Genomic DNA, 19955 nt, shown 5'->3' on the forward strand with positions numbered 1-19955 from the left:
TAAATTTACACCCAGCTCTTTCATCTCAAATGCACACATCTCATCTGTGACTGCTTATCACTGAGATGACTGAAAGCAATTGCTTTAAGTGCCTAACTCTATATATCTGAATCCATCTGTAGAACTTTGGTGCCACACTCATATATCACCATGCCCCAAGCTTCTGTGAGTCTCTCCATGGAGAATATAAGTTTCATAAGACACACACTTGGCATTTGCCTTGAATCACTGTATTAACCTAACTCCTTTGGCATTCTCTTACAAAACTGGATGAAGAAATTATAGTCAAGTGTCAAAAATTGAAGACTTGGGAAACAAATAATGAAACACTGAATATTTGTTATACATCTGAATGAAAGTTAATACATACTACTGAAGAAAAGATGTTGCTTGAGCAGAATTTATTCCTTTAAGTATTAAAATATTTTTCCTTGTCCACTAATTACTTTTGCTATTTGTTAACCAGAGCTGACCCATTATAAATTATGCATTTAATGTTTATCTATATTTAAAAAAAATATAAGACAGGGAGATTGAACAAAACAAAAAATCCCAAATTCTCTTAGACTAATAAATAAATTTCAACATGTGAAACCTAAATATGAATGTCAAAGATCATATTCACCTCAACAATATTGTGGATTATTATCGTCACAGCAATCTGAAAGCATTTTGTGAATGGTAACCGTATGGAATTTAAACTTGTCAAATTCCTTCCCATACACACAAAAAAATCCATCATATAACACTCTCAGTGGTCTGTGAGATAATTATAGATTCTAATTCAAACTAGAAGTAAGCAAAGTGGATTATTTTTAAAAATTGCTAGTCTGTTTTTCTCAATAAATTCCAGTACTCTGGCATTTTAAAGAAATGCTCAGTAGTCTAAAAAGACTATAGAATATGCTTGTGCTTAGAGAATATAATTATCATTTATTATTTTATTAAAATTGGATTAGCTTAATATTCATTACAGCAAACCAAATACTAATTACTTTCAAATTTGGAGAGTTCTCTCATAAAGTTTCAACGTTTAAAAAATTGTTCTATATGATTGAATTAAGTGTGAACATATGTCACTAAATCTTCCTGTAAATCAATTCCAAGTAAGGTGGCATTTACTGTTATGTTACATGTTGATCTATTTCCAAACATGATCTATTATCAAGTAATCTTTAAACCAGCTCCTGGCTCTGATGTCTTAGTTGAAGGTAGCAATATTTCTTAACCCTGAAGGTAACAAGATAAGGATACACTGGTGGTGGGAGGAGGGGAGGCTCAGAGTCCAGGAACCCCACGCACGTTCAAGTCTAGGAGCAGTTCTGCCTTGTGTCCTGGGAAGGATAGACAGAGAACCCGTCCTCTCTGAGAGAAGCCCCTCTGGTCTCCAGTCCAGGGCCTGGCTTCTTGAGCTCTGGAGAGGCCAGTTTAAAAGTCTCTTTTCCCAATTTAGGAGTTAGGGTGGAAGCATAGCACCTGCCAGGGTTGGGTGAGGCAGCTTCAGTTCATCTGCAGAGAACTCCCTTCATTGCTCCTTTTATTCCAGCCAGACAATGTTTTCATCAGTAAAATGCAGAGAAGTTACTCTCAGATCACCTGTCCTGTTAATACTGTTTTTAACATTTAGTCAGTGTACCTACAACAGCCTGAAAGGGAATGCAGATTCATTTTCTGTTACTTTGTAAAAATTAAGTCATTTACAAATAATTAAATCATTTATTTTTGAGTGTTTTTATGAATGGTAGATTCCTGGATGCAGTGTTATTCATAATATATGGGAGAAAATATTCTTGCATGAGTGAGCAATGGACACAAAAAAACATAGTACATGGCAGTGTGTGATGAGAATTATCAGTTATGGAAGGGAGAAGTTGGTGTCCTTCAGGCCTTTGACAGAGGCTGGATTTTGAGCAGGGATGGGATTCAGCTAGCATTCTAGGGAGAGGAAACAGTAAAAGCAAATGTTTCCAGCAGAAACATACACAGCACATTTAGGGTGAAAGAGCAGTCTGGATGTTCCCTTGTGGTTCAGGTGGTAGAGAATCTGTCAGCAATGCAGGAGACCCAGGTTAGATCCCTGGGTCAGGAATATCCCCTGGAGGAGGGCATGGCAACCCATACTAGTGTTCTTGGTTGAAGAATTCTATGGACAGGGGAGCCTTGTGGGCTATAGTCCATGGCATCACAAAGATTTTGAAGAGGCAAGTAAATTAGTGCTTAACTAGAAGCTTATTGTTATAAATGCATATATTAAAAGAGGGGGAAATGAAAAATCAGTGAGCTAACATTCTGTTTTCATAAAAGTAGTAGAAGAAAAATAAATCTAACTCAAGCACAGTGAAAAGAAATAAAGATTTAAAAAACTCATCAAATAAATAAAAACATATAGTGGAGAAAAATCACTTCTTTTGAAAAGTTTAAAAAATACTTGGTAAATCTTTATAGTTATAAATCTCATAAATCTCCATTGGCAGTATCTCATAAAGCTGAATATATTGATTCAATAATTCTAATTACTGCACATGGTGACTGCAGCCATGAAATTAAAAGATGCTTACTCCTTGGAAGAAAAGTTATGACCAACCTAGATAGCATATATGAAAAGCAGAGCCATTATTTTGTCCACAAAGATCCATCTAGTCAAGGCTATGGTTTTTCCAGTGGTCATGTATGGATGTGAGAGTTGGACTATACAGAAAGCTGAGCGCTGAAGAATTGATGCTTTTGAACTGTGGTTTTGGAGAAGACTCTTGAGAGTCCCTTGGACTGCAAGGAGATCCAACCATTCCATCCTAAAGGAGATCAGTCCTGGGTGTTCATTGGTAGGACTGATTTTGAAGCTGCAACTCCAATACTTTGGCCACCTGATGCAAAGATCTGACTCATTTGAAAAGACCCTGATGCTGGGAGGGATTGGGGGCAGGAGGAGAAGGGGACTAGAGGGGATGAGATGGTTGGATGGCATCATCGACTCAATGGACATGGGTTTTGGTGGACTCCGGGAGTTGGTGATGGACAGGGAGGCCTGGCGTGCTGCAGTTCATGGGGTGGCAAAGAGTCAGACACGGCTGAGTGACTGAACTGAGCTGAACTGAATTCTCGGTTTATATCCCCAAATTTAAATATGTGTTCACTAAAAACTTGAACCTAAGTGTCACAAGAACTAATTTTTAATTGCTCCAACAGGAAGTAAATAGATGTCCATAACTTTTGAATGGATAAGTAAATTGTAGTTATTTACATAACTAAATACCTACTAGAGATGCAAATAAATAACATATGACTATACACAATGACTTGGATAAATCTCACAGGCATAATGTTGAGTAAATAATCTGCACAAAGGACTACATCATGCACTATTTCATTTATATGAAGTTGAAAAGCCATGCAAGACTAAACAATATAGTTAAAGACAGAATTTGTTGAGCTAGGGGGTGACCAGGATGAGGAAGTAAGGGTCCCTGGAAGACTGGAAATGTTTTAATGTCTGAGTTCTGCTTACAATGTTGAGCTCACTTTGTGAAACCTGAAAAAAGAAGAAATGTTGATGCTTTTTTTTTTTCTTCTGTAGACTCTGTATAATTTAATAAATGTACTGAAAAATAAATAAGTCACAGAATTATAAAAAACATCTATATATGTACTCTAAAATATATGGTAGCATTTATATTCAATTGAAACCCATAATATTCAATTTTCTAAATATGCCTTTTTATCTTTTTGAGTTTGGAAACGTTGCCTTTAGAATGAAAGTAAATGCAATATTTAAAAGTGATTTAATATGAAGATCCCAGCATGATTTTATATTATAGATCACAGTTCTTTACTAAATAAGCACTGCTGCTGCTGCTGCTGCTGCTAAGTCGCTTCACTCGTGTCTGACTCTGTGCGACCACATAGATGGCAACCCACCAGGATTCCCCATCCCTGGGATTCTCCAGGCAAGAACACTGGAATGGGTTGCCATTTCCTTCCCCAAATAAGCACTAACAAAGACTATTTTGCGCAAAAAAAAAAAAAAAAAAGTTTATGGCTAATTTGGTTTAGATAAAATATTGAAAGAAAAAAAACAGAAAAGACTAACAGTTTAAAAGTGGTTTATTTCCAAAAGACTGCACTTTTATTTTTGAAGTCTCTTTATCTCGAAGTGCTGATATGGATACACACCTCCAATAACATTTTACTAAGTTATTTTTTTAGCACTGCTGAATTTATTAGGCTAAAACTAATTAAGGAAAATATTTATTTGAGGGTATATGTACATACCATCACTGTGAAATAAACAAAAACTCCAAAAATGAAAGCAGTACCTCTTTAAAACAAGAGAGACCAACCAGCCACTTTCTGCAAGTTGACTGCTTTGGGCTCCGTCTGACCTTGACAAGACAAAGGTTTATCCTTACAAACTTACATTTTGCGTATCTTGCTTGCAGAGCCTGCAATAGTTGACTACTTAGGGGCTTAGCAATTGCCTGATCCATGTTCATATAATTTGACACACTGGAGCATCTGAGATGAGGGACTACTTGACAGCAAAGAAGTGATGGAAATTGCCTCCACTGGTCAATACATACATAGAACTGTTCATAAGAGAGGGAGAGGGCAGGATGATTTGGGAGAATGGCATTGAAACATGTATACTATCATATAAGAAACGAATCGCCAGTCTATGTTTGATGCAGGATACAGGATGCTTGGGGCTGGTGCATGGGGAAGATCCAGAGAGATGATATGGGGTGGGATGTGGGAGGGGGGTTCATGTTTGGGAACTCATGTATACCCGTGGTGGATTCATGTCAATGTATGGCAAAACCAATACAGTATTGTAAAGTAAAATAAAGTAAAAATAAAAATTAAAAAAAAAAGAAGCCTGCCTCATAGAGTACTAGAGCAACTTTCTAAAGCTAAAGCTTCATACTATAGAAAGATGTTGTCTTCCTAGGTGGCACTGTGGTAAGAACCTACCTGCCCATGCAGATGTAAGGTCATCAACCCAGGTGATCCTTGGGTTGGGAAGATCCCCTGGAGAAGGGAATGACAACCCACTCCAGCATTCTTGCTTGGAGAATCCCATGGACAGAGGAACCTGGTGGGCTACACTCCATGGGGTTGCAAAGAGTCAGACACAACTGAAGCAATTTAGTATGCATGCATGGAAAGGTGTACTGCTATCCTTTAGGATGTAGTGAATGCATTGGATTTGAGAACTTAATGTGTTATGGAAACAGTGTCAGACTTTATTTTTTGGGGCTCCAAAATCACTGCAGGTGGTGACTGCAGCCATGAAATTAAAAGAGCTTACTCCTTGGAAGAAAAGTTATGACCAACCTAGATAGCATATCCAAAAGCAGAGACATTACTTTGCCGACTAAGGTCCATCTAGTCAAGGCTATGGTTTTTCCTGTGGTCATGTACGGATGTGAGAGTTGGACTGTGAAGAAGGCTGAGCACAGAAAAATTGATGCTTTTGAACTGTGGTGCTGGAGAAGACTCTTGAGAGTCCCTTGAACTGCAAAGAGAGTCAATCAATCCATTCCTGGGATTTCTTTGGAAGGAATGATGCTAAAGCTGAAACTCCAGTACTTTGGCCACCTCATGCGAATAGTTGGCTCATTGGAAAAGACTCTGATGCTGGGAGGGATTGAGGGCAGGAGGAGAAGGGGACGACAGAGGATAAGATGGCTGGATGGCATCACGGACTTGATGGACGTGAGTCTGAGTGAACTCGGAGAGTTGGTGATGGACAGGGGGGCCTGGCATGCTGCGTTTCATGGGGTCGCAAAAAGTTGGACATGACTGAGCAACTGAACTGAATTGAACTGAAATGTGTTATCAGCAGGAAGAATGCTTGGATCTTAGAAACAAAGGGGAGAAACAATAGTGGTTCCATTCACCAAAACTCTGGAGTGTTTTCTGCTCTGTGTACCTGGAATTGTCTTCTCCATGAGCTGGAGTCTCTGGTCCCCCAAAAAAGGCATGATGTTAGGAAAGGAGCAAGGGTCTCATTAGACTATAAACTTTGGCTGCTGCTTGAACATCCTGGACTCCTTGTGTCCAGGGACAGCAAGTAAAAATAGGAATCACTGTCATTTGTTGTTCAGCCTCCCAGTCATGTCTGACCCTTTGCGACTCCTGGGACTGCAGCATGCCAGGCCTCTGTGTCCCTCACATCTCCAGGAGTTTGTCCAAGTTCTCGGCCAGTGACTCAGTGATGCTGTCCAACCATCTCATTTTTCTGTTGCCCTTTTCTCCTTCTGCCTTCAATTTATCCCCACATCAGGGGCTTTTCCAATGAGTCAACTATTGGCATCAGGTGACCAAAGTGTTGGAGCTTCAGTTTCAGTCCTTCCAATGGAGGGGTGACAAATTCTGACTAGCAGGAAGGGGAGGCTACATATAACAGGGTCTGACAGCAATATGCAGGAATGAGCTTTGTGAACATTTCGGTTCCCACTGGTCCTCTCACCCTGGAGCCCTTAGAACAATAAGTCAGTAGCTTTAGTTATTACTGTTATCTCCATTACCATCATTCCATGCTTCTTATTTGTCAGTTGCAATGGTCTTCTTGTATTCAAACTTTATTCTTCTTATCTTTCTACAGGAAACACATATGCACACACACACAGGCTTAAGAATCCTCTTTTAAAAGAGTTATGGCATGCATCCTCTTAAAGTTCCTGTGAAAACAAAGGTGATTCTAAAGATAAATACCACATTTACCATAAAAACAGGTGTTACAAGAAAGGGGATATATACTTTATTGATTGTATATTACCATGTGAGTAATATGGGCATGAACAATGATAACTTCTTTCAGTATTTGTATCAGTTTGCAGACTTTATTTTCAGGAACTTCATTTAATCCATGAGGATATTAATGAGACTTATAAGAACTGCTAAAACCCTTAGTTAATTATTGGTATGCTTTCAATTATTTGAATATATTGGACATGAATAATTAATTTTTTAGTTCTCATTTTAATATTTTTTATTATCGAGCTTAAAGAAATTTTCTGCTCCCTCCATGAGACACACACACATACACACACACATGAACAGAATCAGAGGCTTTACTATCATACTTTCTATTCCCTCTCACTATATTCTGTAATGTTAAGGGAAATTTGAAAGGAACTCATTTTATTTGGTGCCTAAAATATGTTGTAACCATCATCTCATTTAGTCCTACCAACACACTGAGTGGTTGGCATCACCATCCACAGTGGTAAAGAGATTAATCAATAAATCTAAGGAAAAAAAAAAGTTCTCAATTACAGAACTGTAGAGTCAGGAATTAAGTTCGGGCCTGACTCCAAAGGTCACGCCTTTCTCTCTATAACTTATCTCGTTTTCCATTATACTATTAGAATCATCAACCAATGAATGTGTATGAACTTAGCAGTGTATATTACAGTGACATGTTTATACATTTTATTAGCATTAAAAAGCTAATGGTTATTGCTATATTACTGAAATATATGTTGCATAGTCTTAATGGTTATTGCAATATTAATAAGGTATAAAAGAATATTCTTAGTGGTGATTGCCATTTTAAGAAGATATATGAAGAAGTTTATAGGCTACAAAATATACTAAAGGAAAACACTGTCATAATGCATATTCCAAGAGTAACACAGCTTGAATGGTTATAGATTACAAAAGTCATTTCACTGGAAAATAATTTTAATGCCTAATAAACTTAAAATGATAGAGAAGAAAGATATACTTTAAAGGACTCCCTGTCATCAGGCGAGCCCTGCTTCAATCCATCTACTAGAATTCTCTTCTTCCTAAAATATAGTTCGGAAAGTATTAAATCAGTCTTCCAAGTCGCTGAAGTTCCATTTCATTCAGTAGTGAAAAAAAAAAAATAAATAAGGTCCATTTCCGGTAACTTGATGTAACAAGCCAATCATTACCTGACTCATCTAAATTTCTAATTTCTAAACTGATTTTCTTTTTTGGAATAAATTTTATTGACTCACGGTGCATGTAAATTTTAGTTACATATTATCTCTTCTCCTAGATTACCACTGTCTGCATGTACATAAAATAGTTCTTCTATCTGTGAAGATTGTTAACACCCTGTTCCTATCTTATTTTGTCAACAAGCTTGCATTAGTTCTGTTTAGTCACTCAGTCATGCCCAGCTCTCTGCAACCCCATGCCAGGACTCTCTGTCCATCACCAACTCCTGGAGCTTGTTCAAACTCACGTCCTCAGAGATGCCAACCAACCATCTCATCCTCTGTCATCCCCTTCTCCTCCTGCCTTCAATCTTTCCCATCATCAGGGTCGTTTCAAATGAGCCAGTTCTTCGCATCAGATGGTCAAACTATTGGAGCTTCAGCTTCAGCATCAGTCCTTCCAATGAATATTTAGGATTGATTTCCTATTATGATTGACTGCTTTGATCTCCTTGCAGTCCAAGGAACTCTCAAGAGTCATCTCCAATATCACAGTTCAAAAGCATCAATTCTTTAGTGTTCAGCTTTCTTTATGGTCCAACTCTCACATCCATACATGGCTACTGGCAAAATCATAGCTTTGACTAGATGGATCTTTGTCGGCAAAGTAATATCTCTGCTTTTTAATATGCTTTTTAGATTGGTCATAACTTTTCTTCCAAGGAGCAAGCATCTTTTAATTTCATGGCTGCAGTCACCATCTGCAGTGATTTTGGAGCCCAAGAAAATAAAATCCCTCAGTGTTTCCATTGTTTCCCCATCTATTTGCCATGAAGTGATGGGACTGGATGCCATGATCTTAGTTTTTTGAATATTGAGTTTTAAGCTTTATCACTCTCCTCTTTTACTTTCATCAAGAGGTTCTTCAGTTCCTCTTTGCTTTCTGCCATAAGGGTGGTGTCATCTGCATATCTGAGGTTATTGATATTTTTCCCAGCTATCTTGATTCCAGCTTGTGTTGCATCCAGCTCGGCATTTCACATGATGTACTCTGCATATACGTTAAATAAGCAAGGTGGCAATACTCAGCCTTGACATACTCCTTTTCCAATTTGGTGCCAGTCCATTGTTCCTTGTATTGGTCTAACTGTTGCCTCTTGAACTGCATACATATTTCTCAGTTCACATTAGAAACATTTCTAAATATTGTTTGAAATTGAATTTTTCAGTACACATTTTAATTGTGTATTACTGATATGTAGGAATACAATTAAGAAAAGATGCCATTACACTGAAGTGGTTTCAATCCACTGGTAGTTTATGTAAACAAAATCTAAGGTACAGTCAATACACTCAAATCCCAGGGGAAAAACTTAAGAGCAACTAGTACAGACGGCCAACTAGGCTTTCCTAAATAAGGCAACTGCTTAAGCAATAGTGACTCAAATAATTTTAATATTTGCTTTGCCTTCTAGTCTTCTTTTTAAAAGACTTTCATCTCATTTCTGTCTGTGGAGTTCTCCTAACCAATTTTGGTTTGCTTTGCCTGGTTGGAATTATATTTGCTCAAATAAAATATTAGGAATTCTAATATGGTTCAGTTTATCTTTTAATAGATTTTTTATTTAAAATTGCTTTTTCTAATGATATTATAACAATGAAAAATGTCCTTTACTTAGAATTTTCCTTGTATAATATTTTAAAAATACCTCTACCTCCTATGGGGCAATTTAGACCATTTTACTGATTATACTTTTCAGTGTATTAAAGACTAATTTCTACTATTATAATTTGTGTCTTTCTATACTCCATCATTTATGTTTTTTTCTCCCTGATATCTTTGGAATTTGGATGTTTCTTTAGTTTCCCACCCATTCACATACTGGTTTAAAATTTAAACACTCTTGTTCTTTTTTAAAAAAAGTCTAATTTTGAAATTGCTTCCCCAATGGCTCAGCAGGTAAAATATCCACCTGATGTGGATTTGATCCCTGAATTGAGATGATCCCTTGGAGTAGGAAATGGCAACCCACTACAGTATTCTTGTCTGAAAAATTTCATGGAGAGAGGAACCATAGATTGTAGAACAATGGGCTACAATCCATGGGACTGCAGAAAGTTGAACAAACATAGACTGAACAGAACGCAGCAGAGTCCTAGAGCTAACAGATTTTAAAAAATGATGTGTACAATCCTAAAATAATCTACTCCAGGGCAGCACAGATTTGGATACAGTACAATAGGTAACCAATTTCTTTCCTCACCAATCCCTATGATTGGTTAATGTTTCAACAACTAGCCTACATATTGATATACCAGGATCTGACAGCTTTTAAAAACTTCTCATTGTATTTAGTTACCTGCAGTTTCACTAAGATAGGCCCACATGAAGATTTATCTTATTGAATTCTTGTGCCTTTTGAATCTGAGAAGTCATTTCTTTCAACAAATTATTCCTTTGCCTTCTCTCCAGTCTTTCTATTTCCTCCTGCTTTCAACAACACTGGCTAGGCTATCCCCTAGATCATTATAGTCTCTTTTCTATTTTTCCTTGTATTGAAATATGCATCAGTCTCGGGTCTTTCTATTTTTTTCACCTGAATTGAATCCACTGATTTAAATGTAATAAGCTTATAAGTTTTACTCTATAACATGCTTAGATATATCACAAATGAATTTAAAATGATCTTTTCTCTTTTGGTTTCTATGTTTGATTTTCTTGTATGTTTAATTTCTTTGTTTTAAATAGATTAAACATTGTTACTTATTTACTAATAAATGACTCATGATATATTTTCCTTTTCTTACCTTTGGCCTAGATAATAATCCTTTCTCAGTACTATATATGTTGCAAATTATTTCTTCCTATATAGATTTTTAAACCTTTGAATATGTAAGTCCTTTGTTCTATATTGTTGCTTTCTGTATTGACATCGTTAAATCTGGGTGTGTTCAACAACACTTTTTTCCAGTACTTTTTGAGTTTTTCTATTTATGATTATTAGCTTTGTAATTTCAATTAACTTTTGTGTATTCAAAATAAAAATCTAAATTTCATTTCCTATATGCAGAAGCTATTACACAACATGAATTTCGGAATAACTAATATTTATTCCACAGATTAAAGCTCAACATTCAGAAAACTAAAATCATGGCATCTGGTCCCATCACTTCATGGGTAATGGATGGGGAAACAGTGTCAGACTTTATTTTTGGGGCTCCAAAATCACTGCAGATGGAGATTGCAGCCATGAAATTAAAAGACGCTTTCTCCTTGGAAGGAAAGTTATGACGAACCTAGATAGCATATTCAAAAGCAGAGACACTACTTTGCTAACCAAGGTCCGTCTAGTCAAGGCTATGGTTTTTCCAGTGGTCATGTATGGATGTGAGAGTTGGACTGTGAAGAAAGCTGAGCACCGAAGAATTGATGCTTTTGAACTGTGGTGTTGGAGAAGACTCTTGAGAGTCCCTTGGACTGCGAGGAGATCCAACCAGTCCATCCTAAAGGAGAGCAGTCCTGGGTGTTCATTGGAAGGACTGATGTTAAAGTTGAAACTCCAGTACTTTGGCCACCTCATGCGAAGTGTTGACTCATTGGAAAAGACTCTGATGCTGGGAGGGATTGGGGGCAGGAGGAGTAGGGGACGACCGAGGATGAGATGCTGCATGGCATCACTGACTCAATGGATGTGAATTTGAGTGATTCCAGCAGTTGGTGATGGACAGGGAGGCCTTGAGTGCTGCGATTCATGGGGTTGCAAAGAGTCAGACACGACTGAGTGACTGAAATGAATTGAACTGATCCCACAGACATGAAATGTCAAATTTATGATATAATAAATTTCCACGTGGGTGGGAAAAAAATAACTAGTATGAGTTGCTGGCTTTCCACCAAAATGGGAATACTTCAGGCTTGAGATGACAGACAAATATGTGGATCTGGAAAACTGACACAAAAACCTGTGTGAAAGCTCTTTAGAAATAGGAGGCATTTAAGAAAAAAATGTCATCCCAGGATACAGTGTGCATGTTTGAGGGGCTGACAAAAGAAGACAACAGATAATGGAAAATCTTTCCATGCACTTTAAAAATTTTGGACTGTTCTATTACCACTTGCAATACGTTATATATTTTGTTACATATATGAAATATTGAAGTGATAATTCAATACATTAAGAAAATATCTCGATAAATTTTGTTTCATATTTGTGACTTTAAAAATATATTTGATCAGAAGGAATGTAAAGGAACATTCTATTAATACCTTAAGATGCCTATATTACACATACTGAAAACAATCATCAAAATTCATGGAGTTACTAAAATTCATTTCTCTAAAACTTGAAAAAATTTATAAAAGCATGTCTGTCACTACTGCTATTGCTTTTAGTTAAGCCCTATGAATATTTTAAACCAAGAAAAAAATGCTGTAAGAGAATGCTGTAATATCTGCTAGAAAAAGAAGAGAATTAACTTTTTAATTATTTTTAGACTTTATCAGCCACATTATAAATCCATCAGGTGCAGCAAGTCATTTTATGGATATTGATAAAGTGATTCTAAAGTTTACATGGAGAAGCAAAAGACCCTGAATAGCCAATACTATATCAAAGGAGAAGAATGGACTTGTAGGACAGATGCAACCATACTTCAAGTCCTACTATAAAACTATAGTAATTAACATGATGTAGTACTGATGAGGGCTCAACTGGTGGCTCAGACAGTAAAGAATCCACCTCCAATGTGGGAAACGTGGGTTCAATCCCTGGATTGGGAAGATCCCCTGGAGGAGGGCATGGCAACTCAGTCCAGTATTTTTACCTGGAGAATCCCCATGGACAGAGGAGCCTGGTCCCAAGAGTCAGACATGCCTGAGTGATTAAATACAGTACTGATGAAAGAACAGGCAAATATGTCACAAGTGTCACAAACTAGAGACCCCAGAAGTAGATCTACATAAATATAGTGAACGGATTTTTGTTAAATAGCAAAGGCAATGCAATGGAGCAAACAAAGATAGTCTCTTCATCTTTGCAAAAAATGGTGCTGGAATGACTGGTCATTCACATGAGACAAAAATGAATGTAGAAATACCTTATAACCTTCTCAAATTAACTCAAAAGGGAGCACAGATGTAAATGTAAAATACAAAACTGTAAAACTCCTAGAAGTAATAAGAGAAAGCCTACATGATTTTAGGTATGGGGATGCCTTTTAATTTATTTTTTAATATTAATTTATTTGGCTGTGCCAGGTCTTAGTTGCAGCATGTGGGATCTTTTGTTGCCTTTCATTGCACCATGCTGGCTTCTCTCTAGTTGTGGCAGGGGTTTAGTTACCCCACAGGATGTGGGATCTTACTTCCCCAGCCAGGGATCTAACCTGTCCTCCGTGCATTGGAAAGTGTATTTTTTTTTTTTTTCAAATCCACTTTTATTTTCCTTTTTCTCCTCACATATAGAACTTTTACACATACTGAATTTCTTGTATCTGTAAAATCATTTGATGTTGGTCATGTACCATTTAACCCCTAAAACTTTGCTGGCATAAAATATGACAGTTAACCAGTGTTAAATCTATAAAATATTTACATAGCACAGTACATTAAGTTTTAGACACTTGGCAATTAAACCACATAAAAATTGGACAAGACCCCCAACCTACATGTTCAGAATCAGGTGTTCACAGTTCCTATCTGGTGACTGTACATGTTTCAAAAGGCAGCAGAGGCAACAGGCAGTTACCTCAAAGGACATGGACCACTGTTATCTGGAAGCACACTATGTCATCCCAGTGTCATGTACCACTCCACCTTTCTCTAAGGCGGTCTCATAATTCTGGAATGGCAGGTCTGGCTGATACAAAATGAAGACAGACAACAAAACATTTACTTTGTGGAGACGTCCTAACTCCTACTATGCATGCATGGTGATCTTGAATGCAACTCGTCCTAAAAACTTATTATGGTCATTCTGGGTTTTTAGGTCGGGTGATCCATCAATCTTGCACTCAACTATTACTTTTTTTACATCACCATCACTACCAAAGCTGAGCTGGACAGCAACTAGTGACTGCACGTAGCTCCCATGCAGTTTTGTTTTGTTTTCCATAGCATGGAAATATTTTAAATCTATCTTTCCATTGGGAGGATAAGTTGATAGAACTGCTGTGCTTTCACTTTTTGCAATACGGTCTATCCTTGATTCTCCTTGAGGCTTTAATACAATTATTCTGCTAATTTTCACAAGAATACAAGGGTTTCCTGATTGGTAGCCAAATGTGGGATCATCCATACCACAGTATGCTTCAAGTAAGGAAAGAGGAAACTGACATGCTGTGTATTCTGGACCCTTCTGCTCAAAAGTTTCTATTGGCACAATCTGTGAGATTCTTCTGTTCTTCTAAGCCAAATGGCTTTAAAAATTTCTTAAGGTCATCAGTGTACCCTTGATAAGATACTGAATCAGACAGGCTGAATGAAAAATCCAACACTGGCGCTGGTTTTGGAAAAACCACAAGTCCAGGACTAGGAATCTGGTCACGATATTTTGGAACCGTCTTCCTTCAGAGTCTGAAGCATGGCCCACATCCTGCGAATGGAAAGAGTGAACCAGGAACCATAAAAGACTGGAGAGAAGAGCAAGATCAAACCCCAGCTCTTGGCAGTGCGCCCCAGGAACTCTCCGGTGGTCTGGTCGTGATTTCACTGGGCCAGACTCCAGTTGAAGGACTTCTTGTTTCTCTTCTTCATGGTGTGTGTGCCTACTGCCAGGGGAGTGGTGCGGCGGAAGCTGCGAGGAGGATGGAGGTGCATCCCTGTTATAGAGCAGAGCAGCCCTGAAACGTTGGCAGAATGCGCATCGGCGGAGGAAACCTCCTCAATGCAGTGAGCGTTCAAGCAGGAGTGTATTCTTTACTATTATTATTATTTTTATTATTGAGGGATAATTGCTTTACAAAACTTCATTGTTTTCTTTCAAACCTCAACATGAATTAGCCATCTCCCCTCCCTTTTGAGCCTCCCTCCCATCTCCCTTCCCATCCCACCCCTCTAGGAAAGTTATTCTTAACTGCTGGTGTTTGTTGTTCAGTCACTAAGGTGTGTCCGAGTTTTTGCAACCCTGTGGACTGCAGCATGCTAGAATTCCCTGTCCTTCACTCTGACCCAGGGTTTGCTCAAACTCATGTCCATTGAGTCAGTGATGTCATCCAAGCATTACATCCTCTGTCGTCCCCTTCTCCCCCTACCCTCAGTTTTTCCCAATATCAGAGTCTTTTCCAATGAATTGGCTCTAGGAATCAGGTGACCAAAGTATTGGAATTTTAACTTCAGCATCTGTCCTCCCAATGAATATTCAGGGTTGATTTCCTTTAAGATTATCTGGTTTGATCTCCTTGCTGTCCAAAGGGCTCTCACCAGGGAAGTTCTGACGATTCCTTTTTAGATATAGAATCAAAAACCATCCATGAAAGAAATAATAAGATTTACTTCATTGAAATTAAAAACTTCTAACCTGTAAAAGACAATCTCAAAAGACAAGTCAAGACTTGAGAAAATATTTACAGAAGACACATCTGAACAAACTAAGCATACTCTTGTCATACTATTGAGCAGTCAAGCTCCTTCATATGTACACAAAGGAGTTACAAATTATGTCTATACAAAAACATGCACTTGGATATTTATAGCAGCCTTATTTTTAACTCCCCAAACTTGGAAGCAACCAAGATGTCCATCAGTAGTTGAGTGTATAAACTGTGGTATATCCAGACAATGGAATATTATTCAGCACTAAAAATAAATGAGCTATGAAGTTTTGGAACAACATGGAGAAATCTTAAGTGTATATTACCTAGTGAAAGAAGCACACCTAAAAAAGCTACATATGGTTTGATACCAAATGTACAACACTGGAAAGGGCAAAGCTTGGAGATATTAAACAGACCAATGGTTAGTATGGTTGGAGGAGTGGGGAAATTAATTGGTAGAGCATGAAAGATATTTAATACAGTGAAAATACTCTGTCTCATATTATCATGATGGATATATGTTCTTATACATTTATCTAAGCAGTGAGAGCTGTTGTATGATAGATTTTACAACACCAAGAGTGAACCCTAATGTTTTTTGGATGATAATGATATATCAATGTATGTTCATCCTTAGTAAAAATTAGCACTGAAGTGAGTGATGTTGATGATTGAGAAGAATATGTATGTAGGTGCAGAAATTATATGGGGAATTTCATTATCTTCCTCTCAATTTTGCTTAAAACTTATCTTTTATAAAAGTCTTAAAAATACATCAGAGTTTGAAACTAAAAACTGATGAAACCTCATCACAATTGCTAAATGTAATATCCACTTATAAAATTCAATGATTTTTATTTAGAATATTACTTAGTATAAAACTGAAAGCAAGATTAATATATTTAAAAATCAAGAAAATATTTTTTTAAGAATTAATGCATAAACAAGTCACAAGAAACTATGAAGAATTGTCAATAAGTAACATGAAGAAAATCTAAATAAAGATAGAGATAAATCAGCTCATCAATAGCAAATTTTAGCATTGTAAAGTTTGTAATCACTTTTTCAAGTAATAGGTAACCATGTTTATGTTCAAGAGAAAAATTTAACTGTGTATATTTGAAACTCTATACATTTGCAATTTTAAAAGAGTAAAAGTTCATTGTTAATTAATTTCTTATGGGAACAGAAACAGAAATCAGCTTAGCAGGTACACAGATATACTACAGAAACACATATTTTAAAACATTTTCTTTTCTTTTTTTTCCCCAAAAATCAGGAAAATAAGACTGATGGAATACACTAGAAAGCTCAGAAACAGATGTACCCAGGAAGATACAGCAATAATGGTACCTGAAATAATAAGGAGGGGTGGAATATCTAGGATTTGGTTTAGAACAATCTGGCACACCACATGCAAGAAAAAAATGGCCCATATTTTGTTATTAAAAAAAATGTAAAAAGAATTAAGATTGTGGAGTTAACTATAGAAAATTCCAGACGATAAATTGACAAATAACTGCATTCTTGAGTCAGGAAAACAGATCTTTAGAAAGCTAAAAAGGATAATTCATAAGAAGAAAATATAATGATTAGAGTATATAAAAACCAGTGACTGTATTCAATGTAAAATTCTATACTATGTTAATTAAAGCCAGATAGTCACACAATTTAAATGATATGTAAAGCATCTGTACAATGTCTAAAATAATTGGAATGCAGTATAAAATGGTACAGATTATAGGTCATTGCCTGTTTTCAAATATTGGCACATATCTGATTTTTGTTGTCTCTGTTTTTGTAATTGGCATATTTCTTATGTCTTTGTGGATCAGATTTCTTTTTATGTTCCAGTGTTATTTTGATCACTGTACTTTTATGGAAATTAATCAAGTTCAGACATGGAATAAGATCAGAACAGTGCATGGGATATAAACATTTAAATAAATACAGTTATTAATATGCATTAAAATATAAGCTATTATTTTGTCTTATTACTTATCATCTTTTACCAACAAAGGCATATAATTTAGGTCACCAAAGGGATATTTAAATTTAATAAGATAAATACAAGACCACAAATAGAAATATGGCCACAGATATAATTAGGCAATTCATAGATGGGGAAACAGATGATTAATAAGTAAAGCATATCAAACTTAAAGGATATGCAATTATTGTTTTCACTTTTTATCATCCCTGCAATTTGTATGTAGCTTACATTTATTGTTTAATGTGATTTAATTGGCAGATTTTTAAACTGTACATAATTAATGGAGAAGTGGATCTAAATTATTTGCTGTCTCATCATTTATGAACAGAGTATAAAAACTCCTTAGTCTCAGAAGTAATCAGAGAAATGCAAATTTGAGAAAAGAGAAAACTTTACGCTCATGACATTGACCCAAATACTAAAAAAGTTAAGTTACACAAAAGTCTGGTGAAGATTTGGAACACAGAAAGCATCCTGTGGGGTTCCCTTGTGCCTCAGTGATGAAGATACTGCCTGCCTGCCAATGCAGGAGATTTTGATTTGACCCCTGGTCCAGGAGGATCCCTCATGTCATGGAATAACTAAGCCCATGAACTACAGCTACTGGGCCTGTGCCCTAGAGCCCAAGAGCCACACATACTGAGGCCTGCACACCCTAGAGTCCATGCTTCACAACAGGAGAAGCCACCACAGTGAGAAGCCTGCACACCCCAACTAAAGAGCAGCCCTGCTCACTGCAACTAGAGAAAAGCCCTCAAAGTCAAAAATAAATAAATAAATACAATTATTTTTAAAAAAGAAAGCATCTTGTATCTCTAATGGGAGTATACAACCCTGAAAAGTCATCTGGGAGTATGCAATGAAAGTGGTTATTTGTATACCACAAGACTCACTGGTGCATGGGGATGACCCAGAGAGATGTTGTGGGGAGGGAGGTGGGAGGGGGGTTCATGTTTGGGAATGCATGTAAGAATTAAAGATTTTAAAATTTAAAAAATAAAAAAAAAAAAGACTCACCTAGATTTCTTTTTTTTTTAAATATAAATTTATTTATTTTAATTGGAGGTTAATTACTTTACAATATTGTATTGGTTTTGCCATACATCAATATGAATCTGCCACAGGTATAAATGTGTTCCCTATCCTGAACCCCCCTCCCTCCTCCCTCCCCATACCATCCCTCTGGCTCATCTCAGTGCACCAGCCCCAAGCATATCTGTCTAATCTCCGTTGTATACATCCCAGAGAAGTTATTACAAAAGTACTTTAAAACACTTCACATTGGTAACTATAATGTATTTGGGGGTTTCAAGATCATTTAGCAATAACCTAGGATTTCATCCTATTCAAATATCAGACATACAGTATGGAATATAGTCAACAACAAACTACATATATACACAGCAGCATAGGTTGATACATACATAATGATGAATGAGAAAAATCAAGAAGTGAAAAATATATTCATGTAAATTAAACATTACATACAGGCTAAAACACACAATTAAATATATGTGTTCAAATGCCTATACAGATAGACATACAACATTTTTTACTAGAACTTCTAAATGGGAAGATCCCTTGGAGAGGGACATGGTGGGACACTTCAATATTCTTGCCTGGAAAATCCCCATGGATGAAGGAGACTTGCAGGCTATAGTCCATAGGGTTGCAAAGACTGAAGAGACTTAGTGCTCCTGGAGTTAGGGAAATAACAGTGGGGATTCAGGAATAGAGTGGAAAAAAAAAAAAGAAAGGAATTGTCCATTTTTGGCCCACTGATGATAACATATTAAGAGCACAAGTTTGACATTTTAAGTTAGACAATTAATGAATGAATATTATACTGGTTTGGGGCTCTAGATTCTGTTTCCTTTGTGTTTGGCGTATTCCTCACCAATTGCACATATTAAGTGCTGCTAGGGGTAAAGAACCCGCCTGACGATGTAGGAGACACGAGACATGGATTTGATCCCTGGATCAGGAAGATCCCCTTGGAGAAGGGGATTGTGACCCACTCCACTACTCTTGTCTGGAGAATCCAATGGACAGAGGAGGTTAGCGGGCTACAGTCAATAGCGTTGCAAAGAGTTGGCCACAACCTAATTGACCTAGCATGTAGCAAGCACATGTTCACTTTAAATCTGATCTTCTGAAGTTCTTACTCCCTCAGTGTGTTCATCATTTCCAAAACTTCTTGTTGGAGAAGGTCATGGAGAGGACTTGACTGCTGGTTGACCTGCAAGCTGGACCCAGACAATCAGAGATTCTTCCCCTATCCCCCACCCCAGAATGTATGTTCCCACCCATCATTCCAATGCTAAGAACTATTTAAAAGACACAGCTTTGAGAGAGTAAAGTGTTGTTGAGACCATCTGGACTGAATATGTGACCAAACCCAATTAAGGTCTCTGTATAAATTTTTAAGATCCTGACAGGCAGATGCTGAGAACTACTTGTCTTGTGGCTGCCAAGACAAGTCTCATGTGTAAAGTTCCCTTACTTATGAAACCTGGCAC

General features: G+C 37.0%; 1 pseudogene; it reads right to left on the reverse strand.

The window, feature by feature from the left end:
* LOC102187715 lies at positions 13829-14664 on the reverse strand (annotated as a pseudogene).

The sequence above is a fragment of the Capra hircus genome, chromosome 20 (genome assembly GCF_001704415.2).
Source record: "Capra hircus breed San Clemente chromosome 20, ASM170441v1, whole genome shotgun sequence".
NCBI lineage: Eukaryota > Metazoa > Chordata > Mammalia > Artiodactyla > Bovidae > Capra > Capra hircus.